A 7,941-nucleotide genomic window follows, 5' to 3' on the forward strand; every position below is an offset into this window, starting at 1 on the left:
CCCAGCGTGGGTAGACAGCTGCTGTAAATCTGTTCACCCATGCTGGAAATCACACCTCTCAGCAGCAGTATAGACATATGTTCAAATGTCCTGTCTGACGTGGGGCATTACTTACACCCCAAACTTACCTACATTCCACCCAAAGTTGGTGAGCCCCTTTTATGTATTGTTGAAAATTACTTGCATCAGAAATAATCATTACATTTAGCTTACAGAAAATTTATACTACGTGCACAAATCCCATCTGATCTTAAATTTCCTGCATGAATACCATTTTTAACATCCCTTATTCTGTCCCTTTACCACACATTATGTCCCACGCTGTATAGTACTGTTTCTCTACGTTAATACCTCCCTAACAGGATATGCAGAGATGTGACAAGATTACTGATGGCATTTCTAACCAGTGTAGTTTGTGCCATCTAAATGCAGCAATGTATTTGTTGCAAACCAAAGTGCTTCCACGCCACTTCACTATGGTAATTTCATATTAATCATTGCATCTGCACAATTCTGCGTTAGTTCAAATGAACTGCTTGGCATTCTGGGTAGATATTCCAAGGTGCACTGTTCCACGATTCTGCACTCTGTGTTTTTGCACGGGGCATTCTAGGATGCATAGCAGAAAGTACATGAATTCTGAGACTTGGGGTCAAATTAACAAAGTCCTATGATATCTTTCTTGGCATTCATATTGCCAGCACCATTTTCGAACTTTTGTCAGGCATCATAGAGGGCCTGGAGCTGCGTGCCATGATCATTGTTGTCTCACTCCTCGCCTCCATGCCAACAATGATCCAAATGCTTCTTTTCCCATAATTTTGGAATAGCGTTCCCATCTTCTCTTCCCACTCTGTGGTTCCCTTTGCAATGGTACAATGTCTTCCAATTATTTCCCCACATGATAGCCCCCCTGTATTGCAGGGTGAGTGAGTGAGTGGAGGGGGACTTCCTGGGTGCCTGTAATTTCTTTTTAAAAGTTTGTTTGAGCACCATAGAGTGGGAGTTGAATGCTGCTATTCTAGAGTGGGTGCGTGGGGGATGCAGGGGGTAGGTTACTAATTGCAGGCGCATCTCTGCAGGCTGTCATTCCATTGGAGGATGTAAACCTGAAGCAAGTCCGCAAGAGAGAGATTCAAAAAGGCAAAGGGCAAACTGGAAATATATGCAGTGCTACTATTTACCAGGATGGCTTCCTTCCCTCTCCCCTCCCCCGCCAGCTGGTGCAGGACTAGAAGGGAAACACTAGCTATATGGGCAACTCTGAAAGATCATCTTCGTCATGCAAAGTTCATGCCAAAATTGAGCACTGTCTTTGCCTTAATGTCTCTCTCATACTCCTACAGATCAGCATAAAGTGCTCTGCAAAATGCAGTAATTATTCTCTATTGAAATGAATTCTAATGCTTTAAAATGTCTCTGCATTTAGAAAGGTCTTGCCTGATTTGGGGCATTTAACTCACGAACTGTAAACTTCAGTAGAAGCTGAATGGAACTAGGAGCCAATGTAGCTTTTCAGGCTATGATAAAGATGACTTATTTTTAACCCCCATCGTGCTGACATCCTGAGCGGGGGGAGTAAGTCTGCGGTGGCTGGAGTGCGGAGGGAGCACAGTCAGGAAGCCTCCGGGCAAGGGAGTGGGTACAGACCTGGAAAGTGTGGCCGGTGGTTATGAGATTAGTTACTGCAGAGTAATAACTAAATAATGCTCTAAGTCTCTGATGCAGATGCCATGTAGTGCACACTGGCTGAAAGAGGGTTAAATGCTAAGTAAGTGGAGAGAAAGGCTCACAGCGCCACCAAACATGGCTCCAGACAGCCTGTACCCAGAAGAGAAGTTTAAATCCCCCGATACACTTGTGCTGTAATACAGCACATCACACTTACTGGCGCAGCTCCCTTGGGTTCTGGTACAGCTGTCCTACCCAGTGGTTTCAGTATGGTTGCACACATGGGGTTCTTATGTATTTGTCCACATCTGCTAAGTCATATAGCTTTTGGACCCCGATAATTCTCTGCCTGGTCCAACTCCATGGCATGTGTGGGGCCAAGGGAACAGTCGGTGGTTTGTTGGGTGGTCTCCAGGCTCTCTTGTGCTTGCTGTGTTCTCTGTAGCATTATTCACTACATCAGTTTCAGGTTTGGTGGTATTGCTTGAAGCAGTCCAGTTCCTCATAATGTGGGCAGGTAGCAGGAGCATTGTCAGAGGTACTGTTATGCTCCTTTGTCATAGAATCATAGAAGATTAGGGTTGGAAGAGACCTCAGGAAGTCATCTAGTCCAACCCCCTGCTCAAAGCAGGACCAACCCCAACGAAATCATCCCAGCCAGGGGTTTCTCAAGCCGGGCATTAAAAACCTCTAAGGATAGAGATTCCATCACCTCCATAGGTAACCCATTCCAGTGCTTCACCACCCTCCTAGTGAAATAGTGTTTCCTAATATCCAACCTAGACCTCCCCCATTGCAACTTGAGACCATTGCTTCTTGTTCTGTCATCTGCCATCACTGAACCCAGCCTAGCTCCCTCCTCTTTGGAAACTCCCTTCAGGTAGTTGAAGGCTGCTATCAAATCCCCCTCACTCTTCTCTTCTGCAGACTAAATAAGCCCAGTTCCCTCAGCCTCTCCCCGTCAGTCATGTGCCCCAGCTCGCTAATCATTTTCATTGCCTTCCGCTGGACTCTCTCCAATTTGTCCACATCCCTTCTGTAGTGGGAGGCCCAAAACGACGCAATACTCCAGATATGGCCTCACTAGTGCTGAATAGAGGGGAATAATCACTTCCCTTGATCTGCTGGCAATGCTCCTACTAATGCAGACCAATATGCCATTAGCCTTCTTGGCTACAAGGGCACACTGCTGACTCATTTCCAGCTTCTCATCCACTGTAATCCCCAGGTCCTTTTCTGGAGAACTGCCACTTGGGCAGTCAGTCCCCAGCCTGTAGCGGTGCTTGGGATTCTTCCATCCTAAGTGCAGGACTCTGCACTTGTCCTTGTTGAACCTCATCAGATTTCTTTTGGCCCAATCCTCCAATTTGTCTAGGGCACTCTGGACCCTATCCCTACCCTCCAGCGTATCTACCTCTCCCCCCAGCTTAGTGTCATCCGCAAACTTGCTGAGGGTGCAATCCATCCCATCATCCAGATCACTAATAAAGATGTTGAACAAAACCAGCCCCAGGACCGACCCCTGGGGCACTCCGCTTGGAGTTGGTTGGAAGAGATTTGAGAGAGTTGGCTGCCAACTAGACACGGAGCCATTGATCACTACCCGTTGAGCCCAACAATCTAGCCAGCTTTCTATCCACCTTATAGTCCATTCATCCAATCCATACTTTTTTTGGTCTTCAGATATGTTCGCAGGAGCTCCTTGGCATTGGTTCTGGGGGTGCCCCCTCACCTTCATTTGCTCTGACAGTGCCATGTAGGTGTCTACATTCTGGTGATGCTTATCCAGATGAGACCGGACATGCCTATCTCCAAAGAAGGCAATCAAAACCAGGACCTCCGCAGGAGCCCATGCAGGAGGCACAGGGAAGACATGGCTGCTATAATAGATATGTGAACTCACTATTGCCTTTGCCAAACTCCAATTTGAGTAATGATTTTCTGCTTTCCTAGAATTCCTCCTTGTAGTTTCCTGTCCCAGGCTTGTGTAATGTTACTGAGCAATGTTACAGAACCACCACATCCCAGAGGTACAAATACAACAAAGAGCTTTGTGCAGCATCTTGGGTCCTTTTCTATGAAAGCTGCTACATGTGGCATACAGGTCTTTAGACAAATCTTTCAGGTGCTTTGAGGATATGAAAGTGCGGCCATATTCTAGACTGTATATTTTTCATGCAAGGTAACATTCTAAGACATTTATATGAAGTAATTGCTTACTTCCACTTAGGCATGAATATTGCTAGCTAACGTAGCATTCACTTTGGTGCATATGAAGGTTATTTAAAAAAAATTACTAATCATGTCCCCTGAGACAGGATTTAAAAAAATCCTTCCTATACAGTAACTGTCTTTTTTAACTTGATGGCAGGGGAGAATAAACTTATTTGACCTAAATTACTGTCATGGGTGGTTCTATTTATAAAAACACGCTATGGATTAGCATGCATAGATATTCCTATACAATGCATCATTGGCTTGGCATAGCTCCAGACCATAATTAAGGATGATTTCTAAGGTCTCGGCATGAAGCTATATGTTTGATTCCACGCTTCTGGCTTTCCCCTCCCCCACCATTCTGATTATAGGCTTCTGTTGATTCAAGAATAAACTAGGTGGAAAAATTTGAGGGGAAACTGCTGATGCAGCATTTAATACAGTCACTAATTGCATTGCTAATGCGATAGGACAGCCGTTATACTTTCTGCTTGATGTGGCACAGGCTGAAAAAGCAGCGTATTGTGTCCAATTAAGTGAAGTGGGCACCATTACCGAGCTGGGTATAAGTGGAGCTGTGACACAAATAGTATCTAACCAAGTGTGAGCAGGTTCCTTTCCCAACTTGCTGCAAAACAAATTCCACATACTGCGTAGAGTCAAAAACTCAGGTCTTTCTGGGGGCGATTACTTTTATTAGATAAAACTCATCTCAACTTTTCTCCCCAGGCATGCCAGATTCCAAGGGTTCCTACCTCAGGAATGCTCTGCCCACACCCTAGATCCTCTCTTCGTCTAGAAAGCCACTCCTATCTCCTTTATCTGGGTGGGGTGCATAAGAACATAAGAAAGGCCGTACCGGGTCAGACCAAAGGTCCATCTAGCCCAGTATCCTGTCTACCGACAGTGGCCAATGCCAGGTGCCCCAGAGGGAGTGAACCTAACAGGTAATGATCAAGTGATCTCTCTCCTGCCATCCATCTCCACCCTCTGACAAACAGAGTCTGGGGACACCATTCCTTACCCATCCTGGCTAATAGCCATTAATGGACTTAACCTCCATGAATTTATCCAGTTCTCTTTTAAACGCTGTTATAGTCCTAGCCTTCACAGCCTCCTCAGGCAAGGAGTTCCACAAGTTGACTGTGCGCTGTGTGAAGAAGAACTTCCTTTTATTTGTTTTAAACCTGCTGCCCATTAATTTCATTTGGTGACCCCTAGTTCTTGTATTATGGGAATAAGTAAATAACTTTTCCTTATCTATTTTCTCCACCTCACTCATGATTTTATATACCTCTATCATATCCCCTCTTACCTGCTGCACTTAACCCTTTCCCAGCAGGATAGACACCTGCTGACAAGGTGGGAGGTTTCAGGCAAACACCCCCAGCCTCATATACTATCTTTGACTTAGTTTGAACGTTCAGTAAACAAATGAACAGATGGCTTTACAATAAAACTGTCCTGAGGGCACAAGCTGGAATGCACACACCTGTGCTCTTTCACAAAGTGTTTCCTCCTGAACAAGTTCAGACTACAGGACTTGCACACCATATGGGTCAAATGGTTCTGGCCACGTCGATCGTTCTGAAGGGCGGTGGTGGGAATGGTCACTTTTCAGCAATACGTCATGTTTGTGGAATCTCTGTTCACCCAATGGCCATTAGAGGAAGTCCCCTCCAGCAGAAAGGAAGATGGTTACATTTGTAGAGTACATCACCACAGCATGATTCAATAGACAGGTACCAGAATAGCTGCAGGCTACGGTTGGGCTATTAAAACGGTAAAAATCCACAGAAAACAAGATGGATGCTAAGTTTAGTAATTTGGCAAAGCAAAAGCAGAATCATTTTAAGGCACTGGGAAGCTGAGATCCTGGTGGGGGTGCTTTGTTTTAAAAGCTTATGGTTCAGTGTGACTGTCCATTATTAAAGCTCAATGGCTATTGCGGGAGGGATAGCTCAGTGGTTTGAGCATTGGCCTGCTAAACCCAGGGTTGTGAGTTCAATCCTTGAGGGAGCCACTTAGGGATCTAGGGCAATATCAGTACTTGGTCCTGCTAGAGAAGGCAGGGGGCTGGACTCGATGACCTTTCAAGGTCCCTTCCAGTTCTAGGAGATGGGATATCTCCATTAATTTAATTTAATTTAATTGCCAGCCTAGATGTTTAGAGAAAGAGCCCGTTTCAGCTGTGACCGAGGAGTTAAGGCCTCGGGGTCTTAGGTGAGTTCATGCAGACCTACAAGATCTCTCACTAATTTTTGTCCAGACTAAGTCATTGGTAGTTGAGCAATATCTCTTTATCTGACATCACCAGGAGGATCTGCAAGCCCGCCCCAGGCCTCTGACCAATACAACATAACTATAGCCCTCTAGGAAATCAGATGTATCAGAGTAGCCAACTTATTTTAAAGGTCAATTGCAAAGGGATTATATTTAAATTGGACTTGTGTGGGTTTTGTTTTTTTTCTTGTGATATCATCAAAATATCAGCAAGGTCACGTTTTGGTCTCTCCAGGTTTTACGGCAGCATCTCTGGAAGGGGTCTCCACAAATGTATAGCGAGAGGTCCCACATTTTAATGAAGGGATGTCTTTGTTAGAGATTCAACGCCCCTTTCAAAAACATTTTAAAGTTATTTGCAGTGATGTTGTAGCCATGTTTGTCCCAGGAGATTAGTGAGACAAGGTGTGTGAATTTATTGGACCCACTTCTGGTGGTGGAAGAAACAAGCTTTCAAGCTACACAGAGCTCTGCTTTAGGTCTCTGTCATGGCGTTCTGGGGTTGCAATCCAGCCCAGTGAGGGGCTGCATCACCACTTCCCCTGCAATCCTGGGTGCCTTACAATGCTTTACTGCTGTAGCTCCCAGCCTGGGATGCTCCCAGTCAGCCGACAAGTATGTAGGTTGTTCCCTGAGTGTCTGTGTGCTAGACAGCCCTGGTTGAGCAGCTTTGACCTCAGCAGCCTGTCTTGGTTACAACCAGCAAGATGACCCCAATGTACTACCAGTGCCAAACTGTTAAACAAAAACATCCTGTTCATTAAGTGCTGTTAAAGTTCATTACCTTACCCTGCGTGTCTCTCTTGCCCCTTCCATCATTTGAGAGGCCCAGGGATGGGCAGAGCTGTGGGAGTGAACCACAGAACCCCATCCTTCCCTCCGCTCTTATAAGTGGTGAGTAGGGTTTGTAAAGGTGCCTAAGGGCTGGTCTACACTGGGGGGAGAGGGGGGAGATTGATCTAAGATATGCAACTTCAGCTACGAGAATAGCGTAGCTGAAGTCGACGTATCTTAGATCGACTTACCTCCCGGCCTCACGGCGCGGGATCGATGGCCGCAGCTCCCGTTGACTCCGCTTCTGCCTCTCGCCCTGGTGGAATTCCAGAGTTGACAGGGAGTGCGTTCGGGGATCAATTTATCGCGTCTAGACGAGAAGCGATAAATCGATCCCTGATAGATCGATTGCTACCTGCCGATCCGGCGGGTAGTGAAGACGTACCCTAAGAAAGAGGCCCAACTCCCACTGAATTTCACTGCACTTCCCCAGCAGCCTGGAAGGCAGGCAGGCCCTTCCTGTTCCTGCTAGCCTCAGTCCCTGCTACCACTGCTACCCATGGAAGGAACAAAGGGGCAGTCCTGAAATGGGCTGTCCTAGGCAGCTGCCTACACTGCTATGCCTAGAGCAGCTTCTGGCTGCCCATAGCCAACATTTGGGCCCCTGTGACCTGCTCAAAACCCCTGCTTAGCTGCTGCCTAGCCACAAAGCTTCCCACAGGAGGTGTGTGTGCAAAGCTTCCTAAGTCATGCAGCTACCCCACAGCTAACAACCGTTGCTCATGCCTCACTTCTCTGGGAGGTGAGCCAGGCTTTGCAGCTGGCCTGCCCATGCTCCAGGTGCATGCCCTAACCAGTATAGGGTTACCATATTTAAAAAATAAAAAAAGAGGACCCTTCACGGGCCCTGGCCCCGCCCATTTCCCCACCCCCAGCCCCGCCCCAACTCCGCCCCTTCCCTGCCCTAACCCCGCCCCCTCCTCCCTCCCACTCCCA

The sequence above is a fragment of the Terrapene carolina genome, unplaced genomic scaffold (genome assembly GCF_002925995.2).
Source record: "Terrapene carolina triunguis isolate 2854851 unplaced genomic scaffold, T_m_triunguis-2.0 Scaffold629, whole genome shotgun sequence".
Taxonomy (NCBI): Eukaryota; Metazoa; Chordata; order Testudines; family Emydidae; genus Terrapene; species Terrapene triunguis.